Raw genomic sequence first — 22,250 nt, 5'->3', positions numbered from 1 at the left:
TTACGAGGTCAACGAATATTCTTGCTAATTTATCTAATCGATTGATTTTTGTTCGAAAAACACAACAAAATTGGTAATAACCACCGATAAATAGGAAACTTAGTACAGTGTTAGAAGTAATGGCACAAACCCGCCAACCGCAAATAAATTGGGATACCGGAAGATATAAAATAAAACTTTTGTTGTCGATTGCATCCTAACTTTTTTCACTTGCAAGGTCATAAAAACTTTTTTTAACTGTTGTAACACCGCGGAAAATGGATCAAATCCAGAGGAGTTATGAAGTTTTAAGTAAAACACCGTATATTGGGAAAAAATTGACCCGGTCTAAATCTGACCAAAAATGTCAAGTTTGCTTTAATTAATTTATTTTTTATATTTTTGGGGGTAGAGGACTTTTTGACCTACTTAATTGGAACCGTGTATCTAATCTCATTTAATACTTTCGTGTTATTCTTTTCTAACACTAAGACAAAAAAATCTACTGATACAATCGTAACCACAGCCAATATACGTCCACATGTAAGACAAAAACCATATTTAACAAAATTATTTTAATTACTATTCAATGTCTGTACAGCTCGTAGGATTCGTAGCTGTTGGATTTCCTTAAGAGATAGGCCACTTTGATGGTTTACAACGGATCTCAATTGCCAAAAAGAGAACCGTTAAGAACAAATTGCTCTTTCTTCATAAAAAAAATTGACAATAATATTTGATAAAAATGATACATGAAACTATATTTTCCCGAAATCTTTAATAAATGAATTACAGCTAACCATACAAAATGAGAAAACATTGTTTAATTAAAAGAAATCAACACTTAAATTTCTTGAAAATTATTTAATTTATCACATGATTGGTTATTTTATAAATTTGATCTATTAATTCGATTTATGATTAATGCTATTTATGTTATTTCATTTCCATTAGGAAAATTGACTTTCAATAAACAATTAAATCTTCAAATAACTTTGAGATTTTTTCAATTTGTTTCTTTCCAAATATGCTTTTTTGCTTTTAAATAGTTGTTGACGTACTTAACGACAATTTATTTCGTTCGAAGGACGTCAGTATTAAATCCAAAGTAGTTCTATACTAGGATGTGTGGTAGTTAGTGACCATTAGTCAATAATTATTCGGAGATTTTGAGATGCAGTCTGGTGTGACGTAGGTTTTAGAAAAACATTTTCTTTATCGTGCCAACGTTTCGATCTTCATTGAGATCATCTTCAGGGCCTGGAATTTATAAACATTGTTTAAATTTAACAAATACATGTACGATGTGAAAAAAATAATGAATTTTTACAATGCTAGAAAATTTTAGATTAAAAAAATGAATTTATACAATCTTAGAAAATTTTCGATAAAAAAAATGAATTTATACAATGTTCGAAAATTTTCGATAAAAAAATGAATTTATACAGTGCCAGAAAATTTTAGATTAAAGAAATGATTTGTACAATGCCAGAAGTTTCGATAAAAAAATGAATTATAAATGTTAGAAAATTTTGGATTAAAAAAAATGAATTTATACAATGCTAGAAAATTTTAGATTAAAAAATGAATTAATACAATGATAGAAAATTTTAGATTGAAAAAGGACTATACAATGCTAGAAAAATTTAGATTAAAAAAAATGAATTTATACAACGCTGGAAAATTTTAGAAATTTTTTTTCTAGACTGGTTTAAATTCATTTTTTTAATCTAAAATTTTCTAGCATTGTATAACTTCATTTTTTAAATCTAAAATTTCCTAGCATTGTATAAATTCATTTTTTTTACTTTTTCAAGCATGGTATAAATTCATTATTTTTTCACATTCTACATGTATTTGTAAAATTTAAACAATGTTTATAAATCCCAGGTCCTGAAGCAGAAAACAAACACTTTGAGCCCTGAAGATGATCTCAATAAAGATTGAAACGTGGCATGATAAAGAAAATGTTTTTCAAAACCTACGTCACATCTCGACCGCATCTCACAACTTCCAAATAATCATTAGGAGGTATACCAAAGCGTTCGATATTTCGATAGCCTTGAACATTAATTTAAAAAATCATAGATATTTCTGTACTAGTGAATATCGACAGTTTATCATAGAAACATATGTTAATGAACGTAAGTAGGAAAATATTATCGAATATCACATCGTGTTTCTATTCTGATTAACGTCAACAGCAAAATCAAAAGAAGTAATTAAAAACTTAAGAAAAACGTTCCTTTTTCGATACCAGTGAGCGTCAATCAGAAAAACGTTGATTCTCGATATCGAAAATGTAAACGGAATATCCATCTTATATATTTTTCGAAATAAACAAATTAGCTAAGATTTAGATATATTCACCCTCATCTCTTGGAATTTGGGGTGAGTCCAGGATATTTGCAAACTTTGATTTTCTGTTTTAATTTTTCCTTAAGGTCTCACTTCGCGATCGGTTTCTTCTCGTTCATTGTCACCCCGATCGAACCTTTGTAACGCCTTCTTCACTTTTTCCACGGCTTTTACGTGGCCGATTGTCCGTCCGCGTGTCCTCATGGATATAGGTCGGCGTTGACACGAAAACGTCCGGCTACCGTAACAGGCCTGCCTCTCGCCCCGTAGAAAGTAAAACGTTCCCACTCAGTACCGTTAGATCCCTTCCTATCTCCTGTCCGGCTCATTTCACCGGTTCTTAACTCCAGTCGTTGACGGCCTTCCTCGCCCTTCGTACGGCCCGCGAGTGTCCTGTGCAGTGCGGATGTGTTTTCGCCAGTGGTTTTGTGAATTTCGACGAATCGAGCTTGTCATCACAGTTGATTTTGGATAATGTAGAATGCGAAGTAAGTTTTACTGTTAATTAACACCGGCGTAACTGTATTTCTTTTCTTCAAAGAACACCAAGCCGGATATCTTGCAGAATTACCGTCGAATATTTACTCCTCTTTGAAAACTTTTATTTAACAGAAAAGCCTTTATATCGTTTCTTCTGTAATTATGTTAACAGCTTTTCAAATAAAAAGGACCTCAAATCTATTAAAAGCACATAATTACGCGCAAGTACGACTTTTAAAGTCGATCTACTCTATAGAAAGTTACCTTGGAAAGTGTATGAGTCTAAAAGCGTAGTTTCTCCGAAAATAGCCCCAGTTACGTGGACGTGCAGGAAAGATCGAGCCCAGTCTGATTTTCCTTCAAGAGATTTCCTCCTGATTTTTATAATTTAATACGCATTTCATATGCCGGATGCGTGGATGCCGTGTTTCGGCATAAAAATTACCCCCCCCCCAATGATCGAGCTACATTTGATTCGACCCGAACGCAAAAGTCAAACCGTACCAAATTACATTAAACACGATTTGTTTACTCGACAATACAAACCAGACTTCTAAACACCTACTCAGATTGATTTCCAATTCAATCGAGAAAACGTGGAATTCATTGAACTGTTTAAATAGATAAACGCATTGTTAAAATGAAAGTTGATTGCTTTTACACGACACCGTAATTGATACCGGGTGGATGGGATTTGATTAAATTGTCCGATTAAATTGGACAGGATGACAGTCCGAAAAAATGATCTTACCATAGTAAGTTATAATAGTTTTTTATATAATAAACATTTATACTTCGTTTTTGGCATGGGAGATTAAGCGGATTCCTGGTAATAATGATAGAAATAAAATAATAATTAAAATAACTTAATTGCAAATATAGAATTACCATTAGTAAAACTTTCCTACTGAATTAATAAGCCAATTATAAATTCATATAATACTCCGTTACTGAAAGAAAGGATCAACGATATAAACGGACTAATGGAGGAATATGTTCGGAAGACCCATAACCTGTCCTATGAGAGGCATGAAACTTTTTAAAGTTCCTAAGATCCGATTCGGTACATTCAAATAAAAGGAGATCATAGAGCATTAACGTCACTATTAAAACACACAAATAATCTGTGGTTTAATGTAGTCCCACAGTCTTATGTTTATCTTGATAATAGAAGTCACTAACTTGATGGTAGTCTGACTTGAACGTCTAGTAGGTACCTTTCTTTTTACTCTTTCAAATCCCATCCACCTTACACTCATTGACAGGAAGCCAAACAACACTGGCCTACTTCAAGTGGCCTCTAACCAGAGATGGAGAAGACCAAAATCTATAACAAGGCACATGAAACTTTGTTAATATTACTCTTGATGATAGCCAGACTAGAACATCCAAATATTAGACATAAATATCAAGTCTAACGCTGCATTCCGTTGATTCCGTTGAACTCTTTCAAGTCTATCCACATCACTATTATTGGCATGAAATCAAATAACCCTAGCATCTCTAGCCCAGAACTGATAAAGTTTGAATACGAAGGAATTCTTGAAATCCCAAGATAAAACCAAATAACCCTAGCATACTTCTAGCCCAGAACTGATAAAAAAAGTTTTGAAAACGAAGGAATTATTTAAATCTCAAGATAAAACCAAACAACCCTAGCATACCTCTAGCCCAGAACGGATAAAGGAGTTTTGAATGCGAAGGAATTATTGAAATCTCAAGGTAAAATCAAATAACCCTAGCATACGTCCAATCGAGAACTGATAAACTGATAAAGGAGTTTTGAATGCGAAGGAATTATTGAAATCCCAAGATAAAACCAAATAACCCTAGCGTACTTGTAGCCCAGAACTGGTAAAGGTGTTTTGAATGCGAAGGAATTATTGAAATCCCAAGATAAAACCAAATAACCCTAGCTTACCTCGAGCCCAGAACTGATAAAGGAGTTTTGAATGCGAAGGAATTATTGAAATCCCAAGATAAAACCAAATAACCCTAGCTTACCTCGAGCCCAGAACTGATAAAGGAGTTTTGAATGCGAAGGAATTATTGAAATCCCAAGATAAAACCAAATAACCCTAGCGTACTTGTACCTCGAGCCCAGAACTGATAAAGAAGTTTTGAATGCGAAGGAATCATTGAAATCTCAAGATAAAACCAAATAACCCTAGCATACTTCTAGCCCAGAACTGATAAAAAAGTTTTGAAAACGAAGGAATTATTGAAATCTCAAGATAAAACCAAACAATCCTAGCATACCAATCGAGAACTGATAAACTGATAAAGGAGTTTTGAATGCGAAGGAATTACTGAAATCCCAAGAAAAAAACCCAATTCCGGTATGCCAACCTCTAACCCAGAACTGATAAAGGATTTTTGAATGCGAAGGAATTATTGGAAACCCAAGTTAAAATGAAATATAGGCTTTTTCCGTGAAAGCATCCAAGTGATCCCGCAAATCGCCATCCACAATCCAAAATCAGGAAGGAAATATTAGGGTTTTCCTCAATAACACCTTCAACGGTAGGATCTCATTATTATAACTCGCTGCTAAAAGTTTGGAGAAGTTAAATTTATATTTATTACCATTACTAACTAACCAATGTAATCTGCACCCACAAATGTCCTGTTTGTAAAGTCCACAATCACTCACATAGCAAAACTTTAAATCATCTGCAGGCAGCGTTATATGACTATTTGTGCTACCCCTTGTGACATGATTAAAAAACCAAAAATAAGATTGGTCCGGTATGCCAACCCTGAGGAACACTCAAATCAATTCGGACTGTAGAAAGGACATCCTCATAAAATACAGCAAATGATCTATCAGACAAAAATGACTCAAACGAGCCCAACAAGGGATGCCCACTGGCAGAAATTCGCAACTTACCCAAATAATATGTTTATCCACCTTGTCGAACGCTTTTGATAGATTTTGTAGTTGATCGTCCCTTCATTTTAATGATTTCAAATAGGTGATGATGATGTGACGGATGAGGATTATTCTCTAAGCATTATTGTACTTTTCCTAATTCCTTGGTTTCGTTCAGTATCCATATTTTAAGAATGTCAGTTGCAATTCGTTTTCCATGGTCTTTTTGGTATTCTAGGTTATGCCTCGCTTCACGTTTGTATATAAGATATGAGTAGCAGTCCCTTCCTCCTCATTGCATAACCTACAAATAGGGTAATCAGTAATATACCAACTTTTTATAGGTGCCTTTCTCAGATGCCAGTGGTCTCCCTTCACTACTCTGCTTTACCCTGTCTTACTATAGCAATATGTTTGCCAGTTTTGGTGATAGTTCTTTAATTTTGTGTTTACTGTGTCAGGCACTTCTGGAATTCGTCCATTTCTCCTTTTGTTTCGTGTGAACCTATTTTGAGATGGAAGAGCTTATGTATGATCTCGTTAACCCGATTATATGTTCTGCGCCTTGCACATCCTCTTCGGTCAGTTTTTCTTCTTGTTCATAACACAAAATTCGCATCGCCGGTAATGCCGGTAACATTGCCAGGTTTTAACCTTTTCGAGGATGTGTAGGTTTTAGAAACCATTCACCAACTACTTCGGATGTGTCATACTTGCTAATTCTCTTAGCGCTTCTTTGCAGTCTGATCGTATAGGATTTTTTGTCAGTTTAAATTCGTTTAAAATTTTCGGTGGCACAGGATTTATTAGCGATTGTTTTGAATTTTGGATTTGCACAGAAAGATCTTTAGAAGAAAAAATCTGTCAAGTTTGTTGAATCTATACATTAAAAGGGCATGCAGCTTTCTGGTTTATTGTACTTTTCCCTAGTTTTTTAGTTTAGTTCAATTGAGTTGATCCTTTTTGTTTAAGTTGGAGGCATTGACTATCATATATAAAGTAATTTTGAAAGTTCTAAAATGACTTGTGCTTCAACTATGCCCACAAATTAAAATTTAATGAGGAAAAGAAATAAATAAAAAATTTGGAACATAAAAAAATTACCTTTATTATAAAAAATAAAATAAAATAAGAAATTGCTCTTAACTAAAATGAAAAGAATGAAACCACAGGGAAAATGAACATAATTGCTTCTCTTAGCATAAATAAAATATATAAAGCTTTTTTAAAACCTGTTTTAATAATTTTAGCAAACAAAAATTTAACTATTTTTTTAATGAAAGGAGCAGGCGCACTCCCAGAAGATGGAAAAGGAAATTATTTCTTTTCACAGAAAAAAGGGAATTGACTCCCCGGTTGGTACGAAGTACTTTCATGGAGCTCCAAACTCGGAATGCCCTTTTGTTTTTATTTTCTTGCAACGCCCTATCGATAGGGAACCCGTTGGATCATGGGAGCGATTGGAATGCGCCTCTGACAATTTTGTTTATTTAAATTGGTGAAATGGGATTTTTCTTTAGAATGTTTGGTCTTTACGCATTGCAACAATTCTTTTCCCCGGATCTCCTTGGTACCCTAGTCCATGTATCCATTGATCTGATACTTCGCCTTCGAAGATTATATGGGTAACAGTTCCTTCCTCCTTATTGCATAACCTAAAAATGAGGTTATTAAGGAATATACTCTTGTTGTTGAGTGACACTGCAACAATGTGTTTGCCAGTTTTTGTGGTAGTTCCCTCATCAAGAGTTTGCTATGTCTGAAACCTCTTAGAGTTCGCCCATTTGTTTTTGGGTGAACCTAAACTGAAATGGAGAAGTTACCTCTTCATTTGATCTCGTTATCCCGATTAAACATTCTGGGCCTATAGTTAGTTGGTCAGCTTGTCCATTGTCCAAAATTCATTTGTGCTCTGATACCCAAGATATTGCAATGCTTTTAAAGATTTGGAGGTTTTGGATGCGTTCACACTATTTTGGATGTAATGTAGGAAAAAAGTATAATTTGTGTGGATTATTACGTATTTAAGTTAGACCAAAGGGTAGTATAACTTTGTGACAATTGGTTAGTATTTATAAGTGTCCAATAAAATACTACGTGTATAATAAAAGGATAATTTATGGAGGTTTTTTAAGGAATAAAAACTGTTTCATTCTTCTATATGTGTATGAGTTAGTAAAATTTGATTTCCCTTTAAATGTCATGTTGAATTATCGAATGTGAAAATCCCAATAGTCATTACCTTGTGCGAGTTTTGTATATGGGGACTTTAAAATGCACAAGCTATTTATTAAGGTTGATCCTATTCATGGACCGGTCTTGTCTCTTTGTTAGAGGTCAGATATACGGTCACGGCTTGAAATCCTATCGGGGCAGTAATATACATATACTTTTTTTCCCAATGTAGCATACCAGGCAGCTGGATCTTTTCCTTAACGGGGCCCATTTGGGGGAATTAACTTAATCCCGGGTACTTCCCGCTCCATTTTAATGGCTCTAGACTAAACTACCTGCTTGTAATAGCCGTCGGTTTGTCCGGCCCCTTTTGAATTATCATATGGTATCAATCTTACCATTCACCACTAAAAATTGATTTTCTACGAAAAAAAAATCCACAAAATGGCCAGAATTGTTAAAATTACGGCAAAACAGCCTGACAAGAATTATTCGTATTACGTGGCATACCTACACGAAGTAAGGAAAGGTCGACAGCTCAAGGGTTAACCATCTTGACCTTCCGCCCTAGAAGATACCAGGTAGGTCCGAAATCAAACCAGTCCCGGCATTTTTCAACTCAGTTTAAATTCTTTTGCAATTTAATACAGCCGAGTGATGACATAAGTGCTTTCAAGCTTCAGCTTTTAATATTGCTGACATCAGTTCATCAAAGTCCTTGTGCCACATGGTGGCTAAACAGGCCGAAGCAGAATAAAAATAACTATGCCAAAAATCTTTATTTGAAAGGTCTATTTTTGTTTATCCCCTTTCTAGATCATTACCTGTGATTATCTAACGAGGTCGCTTTGAAATATGCATTGTCTGTTAAGAAAATCAATTAATAAATTTGTTTAACATAAACATTTGAAAATAGTAATAACATATATAACACTTTGTTGGTTAATGGAATTTGTACAGTATATCATATGATTGTTTCATTTTTTCATCTTTTATCACTTTGCTTCTTCCTGCTTCCTTCATCATTGATCGTATTTTGCTTTTTGGTCCAGATTGGATGCAGGTTTCCCAGCTGGGGATGCTAATGCGTCCCATGCCCGGGGTTTCGGCCAGGCACAGCTGTCACTGGACGCCGGCCCGGTCTGATTAACATGTCGAACAATAGCCGATCGGGATTATTATCCGGGATTTGTTCCGCGAATCGGTTCTCCTTTGATTTCAAGTCGGAACGGATTTTGAAAGATGATCCGTCCTTTTGGATCGTCTATGCTCGCCGCCTAATTTGTACCGTCCCACACTTATTATCATTAACAAGAAAATATTTGCTTTGACTTCCACGGGGAGTATTTGTCATTGTCACTTGAAGTTACGTGCTCGGTCTCTGTTGACGAAGATTATAAAACATTCAATCAGCAACTTTGACAAAAATAGCCGTATCACGCTATTTCCAGTATTCATTTAAACGGAAAATTCAACAACATTTACGACAGTTATCGACGATCTTAGTAATTCTTGTCTGGCAGACAAAACCTCCTAGAATTGGCAGACTAGGATGTCACAATATACGACCAAACGACATTGTAAAATATTTTGGAAAAGATCACAGTATTGTGAATGTATTCAGTAGTATAAAATAAATAATTATTGATTATTATCACATTCTTGACTTCTCTTGCGTTAGAATTTCTTTAATCAAAAGTCCTCAGATAGATCGTCCAATCTCCTTACTACATCACTAACCTCACTATCTACAACGACCTCTACATTTACTCTGAACCCTTAAAAGGACATAAGGATCTTTAACGTCCCTACGTAGCCTTTCGGCCCTACCGGACGTTTTGATCCTCAAGATGAGAGATCCTCTTCCACTCGCAACTGGATGGGTGGTTCAACTGCAAACGTTGATGTAGAAGCCGCCCCGGCCTCAGATGGCTGAAATGCATAAACCTGGGTTGCCCCACCGGCTCCCTAGATAGAGAAGGCGACTCTATCTCCCAGAGTTTTGGAGCTCATTCAGCGTAAAAACTTCCGGATCCGCTCCGGCCGTGGTTTTGTTTAAGGTGGAATTTCTAACCACCACCTAGAGGAACACTGCCCTCGGAAGGAAAACGCGAACGGTACCCCCGAGCAACACGTTCACACTAAGTTCTCGCCAGGAGCATCGCCACTAAGTCACTACGAGTCCATTCCCATGTAGCAGAGTTGGACTTGGAACATTTTCTGCTACCCCGTAGTTCAGATGGTTATGAACCCTACCCCGTCTTTGCAGACAGGATCTGGTACCCTAACCTTCGTGTACCTCTGATAAAGCACCCGCCGTCCGCTGCCGACACGGAGGCAGACACGAATCCAGCTTGTGCTTTAGGAAGGTTGCCACGCTCCCAAGGCTGCACCATTACGTTGTTCCTGTATACCCCCCTTGCATCCAAGGGTTGGGAGAGGTCTCAAGGAAGTATGCCGAAGGACCTGGATTGAGAAAGGGAAGTGACCAAGGACACGAGGCTCACCTTTAAGTTTGCACCCCGCCTTGGCCACACTCTACCCCCCATTGTCACTGTAGTTCCACATTTAGTGGGCTATGCTCTCCTAGGTGGATCCGTACTCGATTCCAAAAGTTTCACACCAACCTCTCGATCCATCCTAACCCTACTGCTTAAGCCCTAGGGTACTCTAAACATTGCCATCCCAAGAACCCGCTACGTCGTCGTAATCGACGATGGCCTCGAGAGCTCCCTTTAATCCCCCACACTGAGTGCCATTGGCTGGCTAGCTTCTCATAGCATGTGTTCTCCGGGTGCAACGCTGACATTAGTTTTACTGCGGTAGTATGATAAGAAAGACGTACAGTGAGCACATTTGTAATGTACGTATACAAATCTGTGTAGGTTAGAAATTAATATATAAATACTAAAAAAAATTCTTTAGCAAAAGTTAATGCGTGAGTCCATTTTGATTTGTTTTCTGGTTAAAAGACGTATCAAGTTCAGTATCGAAGGCACATATCAAATAACTGTAAAGATGGAATTAAGCCGTGGAAATATTGTCAAATTTCCAAAACTTTTGCTCACAATCCTGCAAATTGTCTCGTACAGATAGAACGAAAACAGCCTTGACACGAGCTGTAAATAACCGAGTCAACCGGGCCGTCCAACATGATTAACCTTTGTCTAACTAGCAAAACAAGCAAGAGGGGTGTATTTATTTGTGAAAAGCCGTTTTAAATTTTCCTGGGAAAACGTTCTAATTTCACTTTTGCAAGCTACGTCGAACTTTATATTCGGGCCGTTTACGCTCGGAGTAATATGGAGGTCGTATTGTGAAAACAGCTCAACTTTATTTACCCTTGTTTATTTCCGGGCACGAATTTGTTATTACCTTAAATGATGATAGATTAAACAAGCAAAATGAAACGAGCGTTACTAGAAGCATAAAAAAAGGTTTAGAAAATATAAACTTAAATAACCACGTTTTAATACAAGGGATCATCTAATTTGGACCCTATTACAAGATAGTAACCAACTACAGTCAAATCTTTAAACGCAGACAAAATGAAAGAAGACTTAACGAAAAACTGAAAAAATTACATAAGATAAAATTACATAAGCTGCTATAAAACATAAGATGGTTAAGACAACTATTATACAAAATGAGATCCATATAGTTATAAGTAAGCCCTACCCAATCTACTGTAAATACTCAAAGGTTAATAGGTGGCTAGAGGGAAAAAGATTCAAACAATAAGATACTCTATTTATATGTTATAGGATAAAGTTACATAATTCGATTGGCCCAACATACTCGTCATTTGTATCACTAATTTTACGTTGAGTCGTTTAGGGTGTTCAAACATGATAAATCACTAGACGGATTTAATACCGTGGTATTTAATGATGGAGGTTCGTTCATCTGTAGACTCATTGCTATTCAATTGGATAATTAAAGGGAAACTTGAAACTGTTTTTAATTTGATTCTGCAGTAATGTTGAGTTAGGACGCCACTTCTTGCATTTTAATTGTTTGCGAGTTATTAAAAAACAAAAACCGTGTAAGCCAGTTGAATAGATAGCGTCCGATTAAAATGTAAAACTTTTTTTTAAAAGTCAAAGGGAAACAAATTTCCAAGTTAGAACTTTCGTTTCGCATTTGCGGCACCAACGGGGCAGAAACTCATAAACGTCACATGAAAACACATTGTGGTGTAAATCTTTAAAATCTTTTCTAACGACGGTTGGTAAATTCAGCTTGCGTTAATATGGGCAGACGGTTATACATCCTGGGAGAAAATAATTATTCATGGCGAAAAGACAAAATCGTCAAAAGAGCGAGAATAGTATTACACATAATAATTATAATTGTGAGATCGCGGTGGCCGAGTAGGTGAGGGCGTAGCCGGCAAAGCCCATGGATTTTTAATTATCAATAACATGGAGAAAATATTGGAAATTGATTTGACCTCTCGTCCGCGACAGAAATGATTTTACTTCTATTTTACTACTTTATTATTACACACTTTTTTTTATATGTCCGAGGTGATGAACCTATAACTGAAGCAACTGATGAACTGAAGCAAGCCCCCATCCTTGCTTGCTTGGTCTATGTTGAATTTCGCCGTCTTCACTAGGTTTATTTAGCAGTTGTAAACAACTACCAATTGAGGAGAAATGTTCAGAAATGAAGTCTGAAAGGTTACCGGTAAATTAGATTAGAATAGAAAGGAGTCGACCACGTTTCGACCTGCGCACCGCGATGAGCATTGCTCTATTGTGCATCTCCATTGTGTCTATTGTCTCCCCATCTTCATTGGGTGGCTTGGTTTATTTAGTTTGCTAAAACATAACTAACCATGGAATGTGGATACCGAAACATACCTGACTGACGAAATAAGCGAACGAGGTCTCTAAGGTTATGAACCCGCAGTTAACATTATGGTTTGCCTATCCAGACAGGTTTGTTTTATCAGAAAAGTTTAGGAGAACAAACTTATAAAGATAATCGGTAACTACCAACCATAAAGCTCCCTAGACTATATATCTGATACATCTATAGTTTTGTTCAGAATTTGTCCTTTCTATCTTTTCGTTACGGCCTGCCAGACGTATTCGGGCTTCTCTCTACAGAGAGGATAGACAGACCAAAATTATCTGATATGACTTAACTAGTTGCACTATCATCATAGGAGAGGGCCTAAACTTTGAAAGAACGCGTGAGATTTTTTGTTAACATCTCCGAGTTGATGAACCTTGAGGAAGTTCGGAAGTGCCCTACGGTCCTTGGGTAACCCTTATTAGTTTGTTCTGTCAGTTCCGTTTCGTCATCTTCAGTGGGTATATTTAGTAGTGCGAAACATATACAGATTGAAAAGTATCTGCTAGACAAAACCAGCGAAAAAGAGGTCTGAAAGGTTTTGAACCTGATGTCAAGAGGGTCAAAACAGTATATTAAGTGCAAACTGCCGGTTATGCAAGTAGTACTTCGACAAAATCAATGTTGGAGGTCGAAAATATTTATGATCCTGATTCCAAAAAGTGCCTGAAATGCCCGTTTAATATCAAGAGTTCATGCAGTCTTGCAATGTAGAGGAGGTATAGGCAAATTCGAGAGTACTTCAACCAAATATGACATAATGTTGGCAAAGTGTGGGATCGCGCGGAGGCGTTCGTTGTGGAACATCCACCTGGATACTTTGTGCTCTCTGGATCATGAATGTATACTAGAAGTTCGGTGGGCAAACTAACGAGAAAAGCCTGTGGGTTTCGGATGGCATCCCTGTTCGATAGATTCCCTTCCCGTGCAGGTGGAATTCCGCCAGACACCAACCAGGAATTTACTGGATGAATTAAAAGAACAGATACGTACCCTAAAAATTTGGTTTATTTCGGAAAATTATAGCGAAAATCATTATATTTCGTGGTCCGATTGACCAAATAACTTCTTTCAATTAAATAACCTTTATGTAAGGTTGAAATGGAACACATGGTTGAAATGAAAAAGTTAGTTTCACGAGCGGGATGGCACTAACTTTTTCATTTCAACTAATACCTTACATAAAGATTGAAAGAAGTTATTTGGTCAATCGCACACGAAATATGTTTAATAAATAATACTAAGTATATCTTTATTAAAGCTCTCTGTGGCCATTTCATTTGTCGCCGAGAATCGAATTCTGATTACACGACATTTGAAAAAATGGTAAAAAGATATAAAATTCGAAAGGTAGGTTGAGATGGTAAGTTGGTGTCCGAGCGGATCGAAGTCACGATAGCTCAAGCAGTGGCGTATTTAGTCGAAGGTCGTGGGTTCGAATCGCGCTCGTGACGCTAATTTTACATCTCAACGAAAAACCTTAGATAAAATAATATCTCATTGTAAAAATTAATATTGTCTAACAAAATGGAAAAAATTCGCTAACTGTGCTTATTTTTATAAAGATGTTTTCTCAGATCCAAGTACTCTCCAGAGGCTGGAATTCCGCTAAGCTCCAGCAGGCTGTCGAAAGGTGGAAGTTAATAAATAAATTCTCCAATTAATTATTCTTTTTAACTAAGGCTTTTGGTTGAGATGAAAAATTAGTGTAATAAAAAACGAGAGGGATTCGAACCCACGACCTTCGGCTTTCGAAGATCGTGGGTTCTCATCATTCCGTTCGTGACGCAAATTTTACATCTCAACGAAAAACCTTAGATAAAAAATAATATATAATTGTAAAAATTAATATGGTCACTTATTACCACTAAGCAAATAAGGATACATTTAATAATTAAAAGAAGTAATTATTTGACTAACAGCTCCTCCTGGCCACTTCGTAAGTCACTGAGAATAGAATCCACAATATTTCAAAATATGGTGAAAATTCGAAAGGTAGGTTGAGATGGGAAGTTGGTGTCCGAGCGGATCGAAGTCACGATAGCTCAAGTGGTAGTGCAGCGGCGTATTAACCGAAGGTCGTGGGTTCGAATCCCGTTCGTGACACTAACTTTTTCATTTCAACCAATACCTTACATAAAGATATAGCGAAATGTCGAAACGCGAAGTGACCAAACCCTGAAAAAATATGCAGCCCATGGTGATCGGAAACGTCTAAACGACAGATATGAAATATTTTTAGCTTTCTGTTTAAATTATTTCTGTATTTATTTTTTATTATTTAAATTTAAAATAAGCACAAAACAAGGGATTTACCATTAAAAGCTTATTAAAGTCGAGGGTTTTACCAGGTGCTAATTCGCCATACATTCTTTTCTAGTTTTTATAGTTAAAAAATATAAAAGTAGTTACTGCTTATATTTAATAATCATGTTTTAAACAAGTTTAAAATAAAGTACCCGGTTAATTTACACCTGTGGAAAAGCTGCAAAAGGAGTAATTTAAAATTAAGAGGTTTCCTCCTGTCTGCAGGGAAATAAACCTACTGCTTGATAGTTTTCTGTCATTCTGGTCTGCCTATCCTAGCTGATTTTTGTTGTCGTTAATTTAAAAAAAAAAATCAGCGAGGATAGGCGGACCGGGATGATAGGTTACTATCAAACAATAAATATTTTACATCTTTCCCACCCAGGTTTGTTTTTAATGCACATCAGCTATCAGGGCGTGTGTCATTTAAGCAAAAATATTTAATCGAATGAGCGGTTATTTTTGAATAGGCGTGTAAAATTCACTCATTAATTAATTTGCTTTCTCGCCATCGGGCCTCTTTGCTTAATTGATCCCGGTGAACCATTTATGAAATCCTTCTGTGAAAAACGTGAGAGGATGATGAAAAGTTGTTTTTACGGTAGTCGAGTTGAGACGGAATTCTGTTGGACGCTAGTATTTATCTCGAGGTCGGATCTCTGTAATCGGCTTCCGCCGATTCCCTTTTTAACTGCATCCCACCGAGACTGAGACACAGAACAAATACCCTCTCAAATGTCACTTCCTGATATTACAAATAATAAAAATTCTATTATTCATAATTTGCATGAGTAATTGTTTTTTAAAACCGTTGAGTTTATCTCATAATCTATTCTATATTCTTGTAAAGTATTTTAAATTAATTTGTTCCTAATATTTCTTTAAAAAATGAATCAGGAAACACTCAGGAGTTAATTTGGGTGTTACACCGTAAAATATGGCATCGGAGGACTGTTTTGTCTTAGGAGCTTTATAAATTTTCTTGCATTCTCTTTCCTCTTTAAATTTGTTACCCTTCTCAAAGTTTAATTAAAAGAAAGTTTCTAAGTAAACTGCAGAATTGCCACTAGGGATTCGGCACTTCATGAATGTGTGTGTAAGTTTCATCGTCTGACCTTACTAATGAAGAAAAAACTGAGAAAAAAGACTGACGTCAAACAAGTGAGAAAGTTTCTCAATTAGGCAACTCATATGAGTGGCAATAAATTGGAACAGCCTACGTGTAACAACCTTTGAAAGAACTTGATCATTGAACTGTAGTATAATTATATTTTCATCAATTCCTTGTAGATTTTGATAATTGGTAGGATGTGAAATTTTATCTAATAAAAAACAACAATAATCGTAAAGATTCCAACTGGCCCATGGGCAGAAATGATCCCACCATTTTTGGACCCACCCTTAGAATGGCAATTTTGAAACCAATTCGAAAGTTTTGCCAAATTATTGCATTTCACCGATACGCAAAAGGCTAAATTGCCAAAACTTGAAACAATATCGACTACGTGCTTGTGATAAGCCAGCAAGTCGTAGGGTTTTCGCAAATTACCGAGATGGATTATCTCCCCTTTTACTGCTGTTATCTGGATCCTAGAGATTTCCTCAATTTATTGAAGGTTTGTGGTATGTGCGTGTGTGCGCGCGTGTGCGTATGTTTGTTTTAATGAGTATCCATACATACCACAACTTACAAAATATTTTTTTCATTGCTGCTTTATGCGTCTTAGTTGAGAAGGATTTGGGACCAAGATGTTGGACTAGAGGGTTGGATAGAGTCCACGGTTCAGTGCAAACTTCTCGCTGAAGAAAAGTGGGAATTGAAGGTTTTGTAGATAAGTTATGTTGGATGTATTATGTCGTAGGTTGGAACGCTTGGTTGAACTCCACAGTTCCATTCCGTCCAGATTGGTTGTAGTAACGAAGCGTAGTTTTAATCCGGTTTCAAGAAGTCTTTTGCGTGGTTTACTTTATCGTCTGTTCAATTATATTATTCTGAGTTGAGTGTGGGGTTCCAAGTAAGTTTTTTGTCGATGTAGTGGACAAAATTGGTTGCTGGGAGGGGAATAGTTTTGTAGTAAATTGGAGATGAGGCAAGATCGAGGGTTAAGGTAATTTGTTGGAATTAGGTTTCGTTTAATCTGATAATCCATTTTTGAACCGTTTTCCCATCTGGAGAGATGGTCCTGGAAGGCCACTGGGTCTGGATCTGCTGAAAGGATGGCGAAATCGTCTGCATTTGAGAGGAATACTGTATATAAATTGATAGTCTGCAGTGTATACTGAACAAAGAATGGAACCAAGGAAGCTGCCTTGGGAACACCCACTTCGCCATATGGATGGGTGGAAAAGGTAGGTTATGAGTTTATGAGATAATATGTATGATTATCATGCGTTTCCAAAGCTCCGGTGCTACACTCGATCGAAGGCTTGCCATTCTGAGGATGATACATAAGTGAAAATTCTGTATGGGCCTATTTAAATACAATCTGTGAGAACTTAGATCAGAAAAAATGATAGCTGCAATAACGTAGCCAGCACGTCAGAAAAATAGTATTGCTGCATTCAGCAAGGCAAGAAACATTGACACATTGGCGAAAATTCTATATGGGCCTATATAAGCAAAAATGTGGGAAAGTTTCGTAGAGCTTTCGTACAGCTGAATTCAGGAAGACATCAAAAGCTAAATTTTCCATAATGCACTTATCAGATGCGTATTGGTGGATTCAGTGTGCCACCAAACATCGCCACATTTCTTGGTGCTTCATCTAGCACCGATTTCTCAATTCAACACGCCTGAAAATGTGCTTTGCTAATTTCAGTATATCACTAAACATTTAAAGGTCACTGAAAATTCAATAGGGGTCTAGGTAATAAAGGTTGTGCATTTAGGCGGCAAACAACGGCAGCAGCATGGTATCCAGCACGACAGCATTTCAATCATTTTCTTTTAATAATTAAAAAAAAAAGGCATTCCTGATATGGAATGAAATTATTGGCTTCCACTTAATTCGTAAGGCGAGGTTAATTTTACCCGTGAAATAGTTTAATTAAAATTAGTTTATTTGGGGGCGTCGGTGGCCGCAACGGTTTAGGCGTGGACACGGCGCTCATCTCTGTAAGGTAAAGGTCCCGGGTTCGAATCCAGCGGCCCTGCATTCGAACCCGATATACTTACAAATGGGCTTTTTTTTCAAAAACAACGGCACCCCGAGGGTTTATATGACCTCTGCTGTTGCGAACCCTCGTAAAATTTTAAAAAAATTAGTTTATTTTATTTTAATGTTTTATTAATAGCTTTTACTCGCTACTTCGTCCGGACTTTGTTTTAATGTACCTTTCTAATGCGATGCCGAGTGCTAGTCATGGCTTTCTAATAAAATGTCTCGTTTCTGAAATACTTCTCTTCTTCAGTTCATCTCGGTCTATAAATTGGAAAAAATATGTTCCTTTTATGGATGGAATTTCAAAAAATGCTTTCTTAAAACTTATCGATGTCATTCTAGGAATACAATCGAAATTTCAGCCCTTTAGATCAAGAGGTTTGGTCTGTGTGTTGTCTGTTAGTCAATCACAGAAATGTTTTGTATATGTTCAGATGTGCGGAATAGGTTTTTTAATTGTATTCTTTAAATTACTATGGCATGAATTGTTTTTTATCCAGAAGGACGGTGTGTGCCATTTCCCAAATTCTGATACCCTCATTGGGTGTCATGATACCCAAATGTGTCTTAACAACCAGCTTATTACGGCGATAAATTCATATAAATTAGGTTATATTCGTTATTTTGGTCGGCGATCAATCAGTACGGCCAACAGTACAAAAACCAAATAGCCTGCAGGCACTAATTTATCCATAGAAATGATGGATGGTGGAATGAGCGTTCAAACCTTTTTAAAAAGATAGTTCCTACTCTCAGTAAAAATTACTGTGAGTAGGAACTATCTTTTTAAAAAGGAAAAAAACTAATTTATCCTTCTGGTAAACTGATTGAACCGAAGCTTCGCTTTAAAGGCAGCCTCGTCGTAACTTACAACCGCATCCCAGAATCCTCTTAAATGACAAATAATCCTCAAAAGAGAAAACGGTTATTCAGGAAGACCTGGAAACCGGAGGCATTCGGTGATTCACCGGTGACTCACGAGGGAATTTGGCCCGTCGAACCGCGACCGCGCACGCTAATCCCCCAAGTTCAAATACCGACTTATAATGATTTGCATGCAAAACCGAAGCGATGATTTGTTAACATTCAATGGTCTTTTAAAAGCGATATATTTTAAATTAACCTTTTGAAAACCCTTTCGCTAATATGATCGGTGTCTTTGCCAAATTCGTCAACTAACCCCCAGATCCGTTTTAGCTCTTTAGCAACGTGAAAGTTTTACAAGGCGTTATAAATTCACCAGTTTAACCAGGTAGCAAGGCGAAAATTGATAATTATAACAATTAATTATTTGCAGGATTTTAACCCACGACCTTCGGCATTCGTGGGTTCGAATCCCCCTCGTTTCACTAACTTTTTCATCTCAACCAAGACCTTACATATAAAGAATAAGTAATGTCGTTTAGACTACTGAAATAAATGGATTAATAACAATTAATATTTATATGCACATAAATTTATACAATATCACAATTTATAAAACAAAGAAACAATTTAGAATGTATTGAAACAATTTTAAATATGTATTAAAATTATATAACTATCATTTATTAATTATAATCAAATTCAATATTAATTATATTAATGATACAATATTTAATTTTCTCATAATAAAATTTGCTTAAACTGACGTTAAATATATCTATATTTTCGAACGAGTTTAACAAATTTATTGTTCTTGATATAAAACTGAATTTGGCGTAATTTGTTCTGTTATTTGACTTCTGGAATTATTAGATGGAATATGAAAGTTAATTCGGTTAAGCAGTAATGGGCAATCAGTTAAGGAATGTAATAATTGATAGAATAATATACAATCAAAGAAATTCCTTCTGTACGGAACAGTCGTCAATTTTAGATCTGACATTAACGATGGGTATGATTCTTCAATTGTTCTGTAATATATCAGGCGTACAAAAAATTCTATATTATTTACAAATAAATTATACTGTTTTTAAAAGAAAAATTCATTCCTCATAAAAAATAAAATCATAGTAAACTTGTACGACAATGAATCTTTTAAAATGAAAATTTTCAATCAGACACGATTTAAAAAAAAAATTTATGTTATTTATTGATATTTGTACAAAATATATATTGAGCGAATTGTAAAGATGCATACAAATCTGACAGATTTGGGAGAACAGGAGGCAGTGGGGAGAGAAGCCAACCAATGCTCGAACTCTCTTTTTAATTAAGTTAAGATAGAAGGTCACTAGGCCATCTTCTTTTTAAACGGCGTGCAGGATTGTAAGGGTGAGACGTTGCGGAAAGAGTTAGGGCTTGTAGGTTAGGGTGGAGGGATAGTTTAGAGTGGAAATTGAGGAAGCGTGTTCGGATAAGATCTTTCACGAAAGGGATTTTATGATCTTTATTGATCGTTCGATTGGTGACGTAGAAGGGAACATTGAAGGTACGGCGGATATCTGCATATTGAAAAAATTGAATTCGTTGTATATTGGATGATTTGGCCGATTTCCAAAGTTAACTCCTTAAGTCCAAATAGGTTCGGTACCAGTAGGTGTTTGAGTAGTCTATATCATTTATTAAGTTCTTGTCGTTTTAATCTTGTATGTGAGTCATGTGTATGTCTGCTATCTAAGTAAAGCCCAAGCGGACTTGGTTCGATGGTATTGTTATGTTGTTAATGTACACTGGTTGACAGGTATAACGTTTGAGCGTAGCTTGTTGGATTTTTTGCTCGGTCAACCTGAGCAGCCACTGATTGCACCAGACGGTGTTCAGATGTTGTTGAATTGCTTCTAGGATAGGTTAGGAGTGTGTTGATAAGATTGCGATGTCGTCAGCGTAGGTGTTTGGATATGTGGGTTTATCAGCAGTGTAGATGGTGTAGAGGATTAGGCCTAGGTTATTTCCTTCCTGAACGCCATCTTCAAACCATCGATCCGGGACTTAAGGATAAGATAGTAGGTATGAGAGGGGAGAATACGTTTTAGCTTATAAAGAAGGTCGGGGGGTGCCACGCTCGGTCAAATGCTTCCGTAACGTCCAGAAATACGGCTGAGCAGTATTGTTTGTTTTCTAGAACCGAAGATACCGTGTCGGCTACTCTGAAGCACTGGAATGGAGAGGACGGAACCCAAATTGATTGTTAGGAATAAAATTCAAAAATCATAGTCACATATGGGAATTAGTCTTTTAAGATTCAAGATAAAGATTTTTCTCGTTCGTACAGAAAATCTCAGCTTACTATAATTCGTAATGCATAGAACCAATGGTTCAAGTAATTTGGTTGCTTATCACCATCCGTTTCTTGCCATGCCTACGGTTTGCTATGTCAGTAGCATTTTTGGAATTTAGCCATCTTCAATTATAACCCTGTGTGTTATTTTGTGCTAGTGAATAAAGCAAACTTACCTCTGAAAATAGGAAAACGCAAATAACATGTTCATCACAAAAACTAACGGTGAAAACTTCTAAACCTAGTACGTGTTGTAGGACTAGGAGGATAGTAGGAGTGCTGACTGAGCACTGCAGACTCCGCATATGGATAAACGCGGAGTAGCAGAAACAAGTCAGGAAAAAGAAGAAACAGTGGAACAACAGGCATATGCAAGCTGAGATTCCTTTTCATGGGAGAGGAATAGCCAAGACCTGAAAAATACGCTTAAGGCCATTAACCTTCTGGAGTTTGGTGGTTTATCATCCTGATTTACCTTTCTCGCTGATTAGGTCTATCAGACGCGTTTCCGTCACCACCTTTTTGAGGGTTTGGTTTATTTAGTAGCGCCAATTTACTCACGAAATGATTTTTATAAATTATTCTACTAATTTATGGGATCTATCTTAAACATAACGGCCAACGTATCTGAAAGACTAAGCCATAAAAAATTGGCACGCCAGGATGATCGGAATGAATTTACATTATGCTATAAATAGACGACGCATTTGATATTTCCCTCTTGTTTAATCTGTAAACAACAAGAAACAAAGAACTGTTGCCAGCGAGTCAACCATCATACGTAGACCAGGACTACTTGAGCCAACCGTAAGTCAGGTTCATACTCTACAATTTACTTTCCGAATACAGTTCT

At 36.4% G+C, this 22,250-nt stretch overlaps 1 protein-coding gene across 5 annotated transcripts in view; it reads left to right on the top strand.

The window, feature by feature from the left end:
- Positions 1-22,250, top strand: part of LOC106662191 — a 269,680-nt gene that overhangs the window by 202,876 nt on the left and 44,554 nt on the right. Inside the window, exon 1 of one of the 5 annotated variants that reach the window (XM_014386064.2) lies at positions 2,574-2,825. The exons of the other annotated variants lie outside the window; for them this stretch is intronic. The gene's annotated coding sequence lies outside the window, so the exon portion shown is untranslated. Of the gene's footprint in view, positions 1-2,573; positions 2,826-22,250 lie in introns of those variants that run through there. 5 annotated transcript variants of the gene reach the window in all.

The sequence above is a fragment of the Cimex lectularius genome, unplaced genomic scaffold (genome assembly GCF_000648675.2).
Source record: "Cimex lectularius strain Harlan isolate CLEC.00 unplaced genomic scaffold, Clec_2.1 scaffold19, whole genome shotgun sequence".
NCBI lineage: Eukaryota > Metazoa > Arthropoda > Insecta > Hemiptera > Cimicidae > Cimex > Cimex lectularius.
This window is presented reverse-complemented; position numbering and strand designations above follow the sequence as displayed.